The sequence below is a fragment of the Vigna unguiculata genome, chromosome 4, assembly GCF_004118075.2.
Source record: "Vigna unguiculata cultivar IT97K-499-35 chromosome 4, ASM411807v1, whole genome shotgun sequence".
Taxonomy (NCBI): Eukaryota; Viridiplantae; Streptophyta; class Magnoliopsida; order Fabales; family Fabaceae; genus Vigna; species Vigna unguiculata.
Genome location: NC_040282.1, coordinates 41,604,880 through 41,619,924, shown reverse-complemented (window position 1 = coordinate 41,619,924; position 15,045 = coordinate 41,604,880). Strand labels below are relative to the sequence as shown.

At 33.7% G+C, this 15,045-nt stretch overlaps 2 pseudogenes; both read left to right on the top strand.

Annotated features, from left to right (window-relative positions):
• Positions 1-396: 396 nt before the first annotated feature.
• On the top strand, positions 397-4,316 carry LOC114181574 (annotated as a pseudogene).
• Positions 4,317-5,623: 1,307 nt separating this feature from the next.
• LOC114180233 lies at positions 5,624-9,350 on the top strand (annotated as a pseudogene).
• Positions 9,351-15,045: the final 5,695 nt, after the last annotated feature.

Here is a 15,045-nt window from a genome sequence, read left to right as displayed (position 1 = left end):
ACTGTTAAACCAATTAAGAAATGTTAAATAATGGAACAAAGAAAGACTAATAAACCAAATCTTGGCTAATTAAAAATTACTCACTGCATACGCTAAACTAGCTTAAGATAGCGAATTTAGTGAATAAAGAAAGGATGAGAATTAGTACATGAATATAAGATAATTGAAGTAGAAAAGATATTTACAAGTCAGAGAATGTCCAAACAATTACAGTTTCCTTCGCCCATATAAAGTTTTGGTTTCAAAATACTGTATAAAGAGTCAGATGACAGTGCTGATTCTTATTGTGAGACATCCATTCATGGATTACAGCTGTGAACATTTTATGATCAGAAAGACCCAACAATTATTGCTTCACTGGGCCCACAACCCTCTTCCAATATTAGGATTTCATACTTTCATTCATCACAACCGTCCAATCAATTTCATAACTCCAATCTCATATATTGCTCAACCAAACTTAATCTAACTACATTTCATCATGCCATCCCTGCACTGAATCCCCGCGTAAATTACACACTTCCATTCATCATTCACTCCATTTCCAACTCCTATCATGGCAGCAGAAGTTGTTGGTGGTGCTCTTCTTTCTGCTTTTCTTCAGGTTGCATTCGACAAGCTGGCTTCTACTCAGTTGTTGATTTCTTTCGCGGCAGAAAACTTGATGAGAAGCTTCTCGGCAATTTGAACATCATGCTGCACTCCATCAATGCTCTCGCTCATGATGCAGAACAAAAACAGTTCACAGATCCACACATTAAAGCATGGCTTTTTTCTGTCAAAGAGGCTGTCTTTGATACAGAGGATCTCTTGGGTGAAATAGATTATGAACTCACCAGATCCCAAGTGGAAGCTGAATCCCAACCTCAAACCTTTACTTATAAGGTATCGAATTTCTTCAACTCCACTTTTAGTTCATTTAACAAGAGAATTGAATCAGGGATGAAAGAAGTCCTAGAAAAACTAGAATATCTTTCAAAGCAAAAGGGTGCTCTTGGTTTGAAAGAGGGTATTTACTCTGGTGATAGATCACGAAGTAAAGTGTCACAAAATTGCCATCATCTTCTTTGGTGGTTGAAACTGTAATTTATGGCAGGGATGCGGATAAAGAAATGATCTTTAATTGGCTCATATCTGAAACCGACAATCATAACCATCCATCGATACTTTCTGTTGTGGGAATGGGTGGGTTGGGTAAGACCACACTAGCCCAACATGTATACAATGACCCAAAGATGGAGGCGGCTAAATTTGATATCAGAGCTTGGGTTTGTGTTTCCGATCATTTTGATGTTTTGACAGTGACGAAATCAATTCTCGAGGCAATCACTAAATCTAAAGATGATAGCGCAGACTTAGAAATGGTTCATGGAAGATTGAAAGAAAAAGTATCTGGAAAGAGATTTCTTCTTGTTTTGGATGATGTTTGGAACGAGAGGCGAGAAGAATGGGAGGCTGTGCAGACTCCTCTTAGATATGGGGCTCCAGGAAGTAGAATTATTGTGACAACACGTGGTGAGAAAGTCGCTTCTAACATGAAGTCTAAAGTGCATCGCTTAAAGCAATTAGAAGAGGATGAATGCTGGAAAGTCTTGAAAAACAAGCACTAAAAGATGACGATCTTGAATTGAATGATGAGAAAAAGGAGATTGGTAGAAGGATTGTTGAGAAGTGCAAAGGATTACCTCTTGCTTTGAAAACAATTGGAAGTCTTCTCTGTACAAAGTCATCCATTTTAGATTGGCAAAGTGTATTGGAAAGTGACATATGGGACTTACCGAAAGAAGTTGAAATAATCCCGGCTCTATTATTGAGTTATCAACATCTTTCTTCTCACCTCAAGAGGTGCTTTGCTTATTGTGCTCTATTTCCAAAAGATTATGAGTTTGACAAGAAGGAATTAATTTTGTTGTGGATGGCCGAAGGTTTCTCCATCACTCTCAACAGAATAAAAATGTACAAGAAATTGGTGAGCAGTATTTCGATGATTTATTAACGAGGTCTTTCTTTCTTCAATCAACCTTCAAAATGCAATTCATCATGCATGACCTTTTGAATGATTTGGCAAAGTATGTTTGTGGAGACTTCTGTTTCAGATTGAAATTTGATAAAGGAAACTCTATACCCAAAACAACTCGTCATTTTTCATTTGCATTCGATGATGTAAGATACTTTGATTGTTTTGGGAGCTTAACTGATGCTAAAAGACTGCGTTCTTTTCTTCCGATTAAACATATTGGGAACCTTACCCCTTCTGCTTGGCAGTTCAAGATTTCTATACATGATTTGTTCTCCAAGATTAAGTTTTTGCGTGTCTTATCATTGTCTTGTTGTTCAGGACTTAAAGAGGTCCCAGATTCTATTGGTGATCTTAAACATCTCAATTCGTTGGACCTTTCGGGTACTTGGATAACAAAACTGCCTGACTCAACATGTTTGCTCTATAACTTGCTAATACTGAAGTTGAATTATTGTCGGAATTTGGAGGAGTTGCCCTCAAATTTGCATAAACTCACCAAATTGAGTTGCCTGGAATTTGAAAGTACGAAAGTGACAAAGATGCCAATGTATTTTGAAAGATTGAAGAATCTTCAAGTACTGAATACATTTTGTATTGATAGAAATAGTGAGTTCAGTACTAGGCAGTTAGGAGGACTGAAACTCAATCATCATGGAAGGTTATCAATTAAGGAGGTGCAAAATATTATGAATCCTTTAGATGCATTAGAAGCAAATTTGAAAAATAAACACCTTGTGGTACTAGAGTTAATTTGGAATTCGAACCATGTCTCTGATGATCCAGGAAAAGAAAATAAAGTACTTGAGAATCTACAACCATCCAAACACTTGGAACATTTGTCAATCCTTAACTATGGTGGTACACAATTCCCAAGTTGGGTATTCGACAATTCATTATCAAATTTGGTGTCCTTATGGTTGGCCGACTGTAAATATTGCCTATGTTTGCCTCCCTTTGGACTTTTGTCATCTCTAAGGATTCTACAGATTATAGGGTTTGATGGAATAGTGAGCATTGGTGCTGAATTTTATGGGGCAAACCGTTCTTCGTTCAAGTCGTTGGAAATATTGGTATTCTACTCCATGAAGGAATGGAAGAATGGGAATGTAAACTACTTCTTTTCCACGTCTTCGACATCTTTCTATCGATAGATGTCCCAAGTTGAAAGGTCTCTCAGAGCAACTTCTTCATTCAAAGGAACTAACTATTCATTATTGTGATGAGCTCATCATTAGTGAAAACAGCATGGACACATCGTCGCTTGAAATCTTGAATATTTATTCAAGTCCATTTGTGAGTATTCCCACTACCCATAATGATTTCCTTGAAGTAATAAAGATTAGTGGTGGCTGCGACTCTCTTACAATTTTTCCGCTAGATTTGTTTCCAAAGCTTCGTTTACTTAAATTGCAAAGGTGCCAAAACTTACGAAGAATTTCACAAGAGCACCCTCATGATCATCTCAATGAACTAACAATTGAAGATTGCCCTCAATTTGAATCATTCCCCAGTGAAGGGTTACTTGCACCGTGGCTCCAAAAAATTGCAATTCAAGGAACAGGGAATTTGAAGTTGTTGCCAAAACGCATGAAAATCCTGCTTCCATCTCTTAATAACCTGCGGATAATTGATTGTCCACAAGTGGAGATTCTCTCAGAAGAAGGTTTGCCAACAAATGTAAAATATGTGTCTCTTTCAAGTTTAAAACTTATTGTCTCCTTGAGAGAAACCTTGGATGCCAACACATGTCTTGAATGGTTGTTTATTGAAAATGTGGATGTGGAGTCTTTTCCAAATGAAGGTTTGCTGCCACGCTCTCTCACCAATTTACGAATCTTTAATTGCCCAAATCTTAAAAACTGGACTATAAGGGTCTCTGTAACCTTTCTTCTCTCACACTTCTTCACTGTCACAACCTTCAATGTTTACCGGTGGAGGGTCTACCCAAATCCATCTCTTCTCTAACAATTCAGGATTGTCCATTGCTCCAACTGCGTTGTCAGAATCCTGATGGCGAAGACTGGTTAAAGATCGCTCATATTAAAGAATTGATAATTGGGGAATAAGATGAAGTAGAAGTTCAAAATTAGATGTGTATACAATATAATTCTCATTTGTCTGTCTCTTTCAAGATGTGCTAATTCTCTGCAATATCTCTCTACCTTTTCAATTACAATTTTCTTAGTTGCAAATATTTCACTCTGTGATCGGTATTTACTAAAACAACAGAACTATGTTTTAAAGGAGATGGTGAGATGAGTTTTGCTATTGTTATCTGTTAAATCAAATATAAAAGGTTGTGTATTACAAATGTGGATGTGGAGTCTTTTCCCGCTGAGGTTTTGCTACCACACTCCCTCACCTCTCTACAAATCTGTTACTGTCCAAATCTTAAAAGATAGACTATAAGGGTTTGCCAAATCCATCTCTCTGCTCTTAAAATTTGGGATTGTCCATTGCTTAAAACAACGTTGTCAAAATTCAGAAGACAAAGACTGAGGAAAGATTGCTCACATTGAAAATATAACAATTTGGTAATAAGATGAAGTAGAAGTTAAAATTAGATGTGCACAAGTCCCATTTGTAAATTACCACAGGAGAAAGATTGCGTACCAGGTCCAAATTATTGTGTATGAATCCAATAATCTCTTCATCTATTTCAAAATGACAGTCTGAAGATTTTCCAACTGACCTTCTTTTAACTTAATCTAACAAGTTCTGTGATCAAATCTTTAGAAAGCTGGGTTGGATTCAGACTTTACAATACACACATTCACACATTTAACTGTTCAAAATTTCATTCATTCAGGCTGCATTTGATATTTTGGCTTCAATTTTTTAGTATTATAAACGAATTTTCTATTTACAAGTCTTGTATTTTAATAATAAAATATCCAAACATCACTTTTAACATACCATTTCTACTCCTAACTATTTCTTTTAGTTCCTTACAAAACACAAGATAATAAATTTTTATTGCATTATAGTGCAAAATATACTTCGTTAGTTTTTTAAAACGTAGCATAATAATCTAATATAAGAGAAAATTTCTAATATAAAGTGCATATATAAGCATTATTTTAATTTTAAAATGATGAATTTATATCCTGAAATTTGAAATACGTTAAAAACTGTTAAAACATATTTAAGTGATTGATATTTAGGTGTATCTTCTATATATCCACAATAAAATAATGACGTATAGCGTCAGACTTTTATTCATTAAATATACGTTTGTCATATCATATTAGAAATAAACAAACAATTATTGCTAGACTTTGGGACCAACAACCTTTTTGGATACACATTTCCTACACTCAGCATTTTATACCATTCAACGAACCAAAACCATAGAATATAGAACTCATGTTTATGTCTTAATCAAACATATATAAAATATGTATCCAGTGTTTGAACCGTCCACTCCTAACCCAACCATCGCTCTTTATGATTGGCTCAATGTGTGAATGCAACGAATAATTGTGGAATTAAGCTTTTAAGAAAGACTCAAATGAGATGTTGTTTGAGAGTAGCCATCAAAGAAACGATGTTCCACCATCCTTAAAGTCAACTCATCCTTTCTAATATACTTTACTACTCATCCTATCAATAGATATACCATCCTGCACTGAATCCTTGTCACAAACTGCATTTCAAATAACTGGTTTTCATTCTTCCCATCATTTTACATTTCCTACCATGGCAGCAGAACTTGTTGGTGGTGCTCTTCTTTCTGCTTTTCTACAAGTTGCATTTGATAGGCTGGCTTCTCCTAAAGTTGTAGACTTCTTTCGTGGAAGAAAACTTGATGAGAAGCTGTTGGGCAATTTGAACATCATGCTGCACTCCATCAATGCTCTCGCTGATGATGCAGAACAAAAGCAGTTCAGAGATCCACACGTCAAAGCATGGCTTCTTTCTGTCAAGGAGGCTGTCTTTGATGCAGAGGATCTGTTGGGTGAAATAGATTATGAACTCACCAGATGCCAAGTGGAAGCTGGATCTGAACCTCAAACCTTTACTTACAAGGTATCTACCTTCTTCACCTCTACTTTCAGTTCGTTTAACAAGAAAATTGAATTAGAGATGAAAGAAATCCTAGAAAAACTAGAATATCTTGCAAAGCAAAAGGATGCTCTTGGTTTGAAAGAGGGTATTTACTCTGCTGATGGATCAGGTAGCAAAGAGCCACAAAAATTGCAATCATCCTCTTTGGTGGTTGAAAGTGTTATTTATGGCAGAGATGCAGACAAAGAAATGATTTTAAATTGGCTCACATCTGAAACTGAGAATCATGACCAGCCATCAATACTTTCAATTGTAGGAATGGGTGGGTTGGGTAAGACCACACTTGCCCAACATGTCTACAATGACACAAAACTGGAGGAGGCTAAATTTGATATCACAGCTTGGGTTTGTGTTTCTGATCATTTTAATGTTTTGACAGTGACAAAACAATTCTTGAGGCAGTCACTAAATCTAAAGATGATAGCGGAGACCTGCAAATGGTTCATGAAAGATTGAAAGAAAAATATCAGAAAAGAAATTTTTTCTTGTTTTGGATGATGTTTGGAACGAAAGACAAGAAAAGTGGGAAGCTGTGCGAACTCCTCTTATCTGTGGGGCTCCAGGAAGTAGAATTCTTGTGACAACACGTGGTGAGAAAGTTGCTTCTATCATGAGGTCTAAATTGCATCGCCTAAAGCAATTACAAAAGGATATATGCTGGAATGTTTTTGAAAAACACGCATTAAGAGATGACGAGCATGAATTGAATGATGAAAAAAGGAGATTGGGAGAATGATAGTTGAGAAATGCAAAGGATTACCTCTTGCTCTGAAAACAATTGGAAGTCTTCTTCGCACAAAGTCCTCCATTTCAGATTGGCAAAGCGTGTTGGAAAGTGACATATGGGACTTACCCAAAGAAGTTGAAATTATGCCTGCTCTACTACTGAGTTATCAACACCTTCCTTCTAATCTCAAGAGGTGCTTTGCTTATTGTGCATTATTCCAAAAGATTATGAATTTGACAAGAAGGAATTAATTTTATTGTGGATAGCTCAAGATTTTCTCCATTGCTCTCAACAGAGCAACAGTCTAGAAGAAATTGGTGAACAGTATTTCAATGATTTACTAACGAGGTCTTTCTTTCTTCAATCAGATTTCAAAACATGTTTCTCCATGCATGACCTTCTGAATGATTTGGAAAAATATGTTTGTGCGGACTTCTGTTTCAGGATGAAATTTGATAAAGGAAACTGCATACCCAAAACAACCCGTCATTTTTCATTTGCATTCGATGATGTAGAATGTTTGATGGTTTTGGGAGTTTAACTGATGCTAAGAAACTGCGTTCTTTTTTTCCAATTAAAGAATTTGGGAGAAGAGATATTGATTATTATCCTTTGCAATTCAAGATTTTGGTACATGAATTGTTTTCCAACTTAAGCTTTTAGGTGTATTATCTTTGGATCAATATTCTGAGCTTAGAGAAGTCCCTGATTCTATTGGTGATCTTAACATCTCCATTCTTTAGATCTTTCGAGAACTGGGATACAAAAACTACCTGACTCAACATGTTTGCTTTATAATTTGCTAATCTTGAAGTTGAACTATTGTTCAAGTTTGGAGGAGTTGCCCTTAAATTTGCATAAACTCACCAATTGCGTTGTCTTGAATTTAAAAAAACAAAAGTGACAAAGATGCCGACGCATTTGGAGAGTTGAAGAATCTTCAAGTACTCAGTGCGGTTTTTGTCGATAAAAATAAGGAGTCAGTACTAAGCATCTAGGAGGCTCAATCTTCAAGGAGACTATCAATTAATGAGGTGCAAAATATTGTAAATCCTGTAGATGCATTAGAAGCAAATCTGAATAATAAACATCTTGTGAAGTTAGAGTTAAGATGGAAGTCAGACCATATCCCTGATGATCCAAGGAAAGAAAAGAAAGTATTGGAGAATCTAAAACCTTCCAAAAACTTGGAACATTTGTCAATCAAGAGCTATGGTGGTACAGAATTCCCAAGTTGGGTGTTTGATAATTCATTATCAAATTGGTGTTCTTAAAGCTGAAGGATTGCAAATATTGTTTGTGTTTGCCTCCCCTTGGACTATTGTCATCTCTGAAGGCCCTTCAGATTATTGGATTTGATGGAATAGTGAGCATTGGTGCTGAATTTTATGGGAATAGCTCTTCTTCGTTTACATCTTTGGAAAGATGACATTTTCAAAGATGAAGGAATTGGAAGAATGTGAACGTAAGACTGTTGCTTTCCACGTCTTGAAATGCTCAAGGTGTATGAATGTCCCAAACTAAAAGGTCTGCCAGATCAACTTGTTAATGTAAAGCATCTTTATATAACTGGCAGCATGAAAGCATCGTTCCTTGAAAGGTGTGAGCATATTATATCTCATAATTCACTTGAAGACTTGAACTTTTGTGCTTTTCCAATTATGAATATTCCAATGGGTCGTGGCTTTGATCTGCTTGAAGAAATTCAGATCATTTGCGGTTGTGATTCTCTGACAAACTTTCGACTAGATTTCTTCCCAAAACTAAAGGTTCTTTCATTGGTTAATTGTCGTAACCTACAAATGATTTCACAAGATCACACTCATAATCATCTCAAGCACTTGTCAATTAGCCTTTGTTCTAGATTTGAATCATTTCCTAGTGAAGGGCTATCTGCTCCACGACTATGGGCTATTGAAATTTATGGAGCGGAAAATTTGAAATTGTTGCCAAAACGCATGAGAATCCTGCTTCCGTCTCTTAATGGACTACGAATAATGTATTGTCCAAAAGTGGAGATGTTCTCGGTTGGAGGTTTGCCATCAACGGTAAACAATGTGTCTCTCTCAAGTTTCAAACTTATTGCCTCCCTGAGAGAGACCTTGGGTACCAACACATGTCTGGGAAGCTTGTGGATTGAAAATATAGATGTGGAGTTTTTTCCCGATGAAGTTTTGCTACCACACTCTATCACTTCTCTACGAATCTATGATTGCCCAAATCTTAAAAGATGCATTATAAGGGTCTCTGCCACCTCTCCTCTCTCACACTTCTAGCTGCCCCAACCTCCAATGCTTACCAGAGGATGGTCTCCCCAAATCCATCTCCTCTCTTGAAATCCGGAACTGTCCATTGTTGGAACAACGTTGTCAGAATCCTCAAGGCCAAGACTGGAAAAAGATTGCTCACATTCAAAAACTAAGTGTTCGCTCAGAAGTTTAAAATTAGATGTGCAATAATTCCCGTTTGTCTGCCTCTTCAACAGGTGTTGATACTCTTCACTATCTCTCTACCTTTTCAATTACAATCTTGTTAGGCGCAAACATTTGACTGTGTAAATGGCATTTACTAAGCAAAAGAAATACTTGTGAGGATAAATGAGAGATAATATATTAGATTTATATTATTTACTTTTAATATAAACATTATCTTTTATATCTAATTTTTCTCAGTGTGATGGTTGTTATCTAGTGCCTTTTAGCGTTTTTGATCAAGCTGTCTCTGCCAAGCTTTGCCTAATAGTAAAAAATTGTCATTGATTAATTGTTTAAATTGAGTCAGTAAGTATGTGTTGAAGAATATTTCAAACATCTTTCCTATCATGATAGAGCTTCTTAAAAATGCAAGAGACACCGTGGATCAAATGCATTAGTCACTGAGCACCGTAACTGATCCTAGCTATGGATTGTAGAATCTCATTGAAGCAATGTGATTAAACTAGAATTTGTCAGAAATTTGTTTGATCTCTCTCCCACTTTAATCTAAAAACGCAGCTCTACAAATTTCTTGTGCTAATACATTCATCACTTTGTCTAATAATTTCTTTTGTTAGTTGTTGATTGTTAATTTTAAACTAATGATTTAATTGGAAGCCGATATCTGGTGCTAATCATATTTATCTCTGTACAGCATTCCTATCTGAATCTGGAGGGAGCAGAAGACACCCTCATCGGTTGGCCCTTGACTTGATTCAGAGATAGTTCTTGAAACAAACACAATTGTGAAAATGCAAGTACTTTTAACTTCCTTTTCTTGGGACTTGAACTTGTATTTGTTTTCATCTTGTTGAATTTATAACCTCAACTGGTCTTTTCTGTGTTGTTTGTTTTTTCTACTGTACTTTCAAGATATACTAATGATCACTAATACCGCGTGTTTTTAACGATCCACACAGGAAGAAAAAAAAAACAGAAAAACTGGACTCAGTTTTGGAGAGTGACATTAAAGCAGTTAGCATTACAATAATAGCTTTTACTTCTTACGCTACAATTTTCTTCCCCAAGTTTTCGTTTATTTACGCAATTTGTAGAGGCAGGATTTTATGTAGTTGTCAGAAAACATGTAAAGTTTGTGTAATTGTTGAACTGTAAAATGCGTACGTGTTTGTTATTGGAAACAACGTTAGATATTTTACAATATATTTTAGATAAATGATTTCTACATAAATATCTAGATTCTCCCTTTGATGTAGTATACACATGGCAGAATAAAACAAAACCATTGTCTCCTGCATTTTTGTAGTACCTTTTCTCTGTTTTAATTTCTGCAGTGGCAAAGGGAATGAAAACATGGGAAATAAGGTTTATATAAAAGTAACTGTATTGCCTTATTACTAATCACTGAACGGTTTAAAACTATACCACAATCGTAAGAAGAACAAATAAAAAGTAACATTCACCAAATAACAATCATAGGTATATAAAAACATTTGAGTTAGTAACAACTACTTCACGTCAGCAATCCTAAACACATCATTAACATTTCTGAATGTACATGCCAATTTATGTATGATAAGGTAATGATGAACTGAGTTTGAATGACTGTGTCCCAGTTTCTGATATTTGTATAAAAATGTTGTCTACATTAAATCACAATATTTTTATAAAAGGTTATTTGCCGAATTTATAAAATACGTTTTATTTCACTGAAGAAAACATTTACTAATATTTATTAAAGTAAATGTTACAAAAAGATAACATTTTCATAATGTTGTCTCTATATAAAAGAATTACTTATAACCTAATCTTGGCTAATTAAAAGTTACTGACTGCATGCACTAAACTCTTTACATACTAAACTGACTTAATTATCTTATGATAATAAATCACTACAAAAAAAATATTTGATTACTGACTAATTTTAGAAATAAAAATAATTAGTCACTATAGTGATTAATTTATAAACTAAAAATTATTGGTAATGAAAATAGTTTCTAAATTAGTCTTTAAATTAGTCATTATAATGAATTGATCACTGTCGTTAACTACCAAGGTTTTATCTACTAAAAATGGTATTTAAATTTGTCCTTTTAGTAACCAATTTAGATACAAATTTAGATACCAATTTTTTTGGTAACTAACGGTAGAGACCACTCACCGTATAGTGACCAATTTAGAAATTATTTTAAGTACCAATAATTTTTAATTTATAAATTAGTATCTAAATTAATTAGTATAGTGACTAATTATTTTTTGTCACTAAAATTGATCACTTGTAAATATTTTTTGCAGTGAATTAAGTCAATAAAAAGAATGAGAATTAGTACATAGCATGAATATAATATAATTGATGCAATATATATATATATATATATATATATATATATATTATATATATATATATATATATATATATATTATATATATATATATATATATATATATAGCAAATCTGTATGTATTTGAGCGTGGACAAGCGCACCTCCTAGTTTTATTAAAATTATTACCAAATATTTGAAAAAAATTACTTTGTGTCCCTAATCTTATATAGTTGTTCCTTTTAATTATGTTTTACCTGATTTTTTATTTTTACTTTAAGACGTTACTGAATTGAGACCTAAATAATTTTCAATTATTTTTATTAACTTAAGGTCTTAGATCTATTAATTGATATATATATATATATATATATATATATATATATTATATTTTCAAGTGATAGAATATCCAATTAAAGTTTACTATGCCCATATAAAATTTTGGTTTCAAATACTGTCAACCAAGAAAGATGATAGCTGACTAGTATTGTTAAATTTTGGAAATATGACGGCCAACGCCCTTTAGAGGTTTTGATTTTATTATATAATATTTTGTAGCTATATTTTGGTCATTATCTTTTCTCATATCATGTTTTTATTACAAATGATTATTGCAAGAAATTTAAAATAAAATAAGGAGAGAAAAATTTGCCAGTGTGTATATCACATCAACTAAAACCTTTGATCAGATACAAGATGAAGTGAAAAAGTTAGACTAATTGCATAACTGAATCATTATCTCTAAATTTATAATAGTTTTATTTGAATCACAAGAATAAAATATTTTTTTTCAATCAAAATACCTTTATGAGGAAAACAGAAAAATAGGAGAAAACTAACCTAAGCTACTAAGAGGTGAATTCATATAACATTTATTTCTTTATTTTGTTTTTATATAATTTATTAGCTAATTACGTAAATTTTATTATGGAAGATATCCTATTTTTTTTATCTAGGAAATTAAAAGATCATAAGGTTAAAGTGGAGTTGGAGCCATGAGTTGGTGTTTCGCATTGGGTATAAATAAACAATATGTTAGGAGAAAACACTCATAAACCAATAAACCAATCGAAATCGGTGTCTTAAAGAATCATTTCCCATGGAAGGATTATCTGCCCCCAAGCTAGTAAAATTTAGTATTTAAGAATTGAAGAACTCATGGATATCCTCCTTCCATCTCTTACAGACATACGAATATTAGATTGTCCACAAGTGGAGTTGTGTCTGATGGAGGTTTGCCATCAAATCTAAATACCATGGATCTCTCAGACTGGGAAAAGATTGCTGACTTGAAAACATAGAGTTTGAAGATGTGAGACATGAACTTGAAGTTTGAAATCACACATCAGGTAGTTGTTTGAAGTTTGAACCTTTTGAAATACAATGTTGGGCTATTGCCATATACTTCAGATCAAATTACTGATTTCCATTAGTCACTTTGTTTCCAATTCATAGGATGGCAGCAGAATTTGTTGGTGGTTGACAAGCTGGCTTCCCCTAAACAATATGTTTTGTGGAAGAAAACTTGATAAGAAGCTACTAGGAAACTTGCACATCACACTGCACTCCATCAAAGATCCACTCTATAAAACATGGCTTTTTGATGTCAAAGAGGTCATGTTTGATGCAGAGGATCTCTGGGATGAAAGAGACTATCAACTCACCAGATGCAAAGTGGAAGCTGAATCTCAACTTCTAACTTTCATTTATAAGGCATCAAATTTCTTCAACTCCACTTTCAGTTCATTTAACAAGAAAACTGACTCGGGGATGAAAGAAGTACTAGAAAAACTAGAATATCTTGCAAGGCAAAAGGGTGCACTTGGTTTCTATGTTCCATGTATTCTCCATGTAAAAAAATGAAGAATCAATTCACCATCTATTTTTTTGAGTGTAATACTGCTGTTTATCTTTGGTCTTTCCTGCAGAGGATTTTTTTTCTTATGTGCATTGTTTGAATTCAATTCCGGGTAGTGCTCTAATAAAACTTTTGTGATTAGCAGCTGTGACTTACACTACTTGGATGATTTGCCAAAGAACTATGACAGATTTCAGAAAATCATTTCACTGCAAACAGCTGTTCAAAATATGAGAGGGTTAGTGAGTTTGATTGTTAACTCTTCCAGCAAACATATGCACAATGATATAAAGCAATTTTGCTTCTGAAATTTTTTGAAATCAATACTAGCCGGGTAAAAGTACAACTACTCTACAAGTTCTTTGGCAATTTCCTGATATATATAGATTGGGTTAATGTGATCACAGATAGTTCTTGAAACTTTTTATCAATCATTTCTCAGAAAGGAAACTTATTCTTCTATTAATCTATGTAGATGACAATGATTGTTGTAGGGGTGTTGAAGTATAATTGTTATTTAAAGAGAAGCTTGTTTCTTAGTTCAAGATGAAGAAACTTGAAAATTAAAATACTTCAATATCTTATTTATCTTCTCAAAGAATGAAAAATTGATTACAAGGCCTCTAGAACTCATACAGAACAAAGTCATAGAACTGAGAATGATAACTCTATCAAATAAAGGTTCATATTACATGTTTGTAGAGAAGCTCAGTTATTTAGGTCACACAAGATAAGACAGAGTGTGCTTTGAGTGTGGTCAATCATTTCCTGCATAATCAAGAGAGCAACATTTAAAAGCTATGAATAGAATACCTCACTATTTAAATATTTTAATAAGACAAATCAATAATTATCAATATTGTCTGTTTTCAAATTCGTGTTTGATAAGATAAAAAAAATAAAAACATCTGTTTCTACAATGTTGTTAAGTAAAGTGCATCGCCTAATGCACTTACAGTAAGATCATTGCTACGGTGTTTTTGCAAAACATGCATTGCAAAATCTCTGTTTTTAATTTCTGCATTTTTTATTGTAGTACCTTTTCTCTGTTTTTAATTTCTGCAGAGGCAAAGGGAATGAAAACATCACTGTTTCATTTTCATGGGAAACTAATAAGGTTTATATAAAAGTAACTATATTGCCTTATACCTAATCACTGAACGGTTTAAAACTATACCACAATCGTAAGAAGAACAAATAAAAAGTAACCATCACCAAATAACAATAATAGGTATATCAAAATCTCATCTCGTAATCTAATTTAATTCTTAATTAGTGTCCAAATAAAAAATAATACCAAATCAGTGTTAAGTGGAGTCAGTCAATGAAATAATATTTAAAATTTTACCCGAATATTTTTAACAATTAAACAAATTATCAGAAAGACATTATTGCTTCACTGGGCCCACAATCCTCTCTCCATTCAGAATTTCATGCTTTCATTCATCACAGCCGTTTGAATGAATATCGAACAGCTCACATTTTATGATGATGAATAAAACTTATCAAATTTTGAGCCGTCCATTCCTAATCTAACGAGGATTGTGAAACAAAGCTGAGAAAATTTGCGATCAAAGAAAATAATGTTCCACTATCCTTAAAGTCAAGTCTTCGTC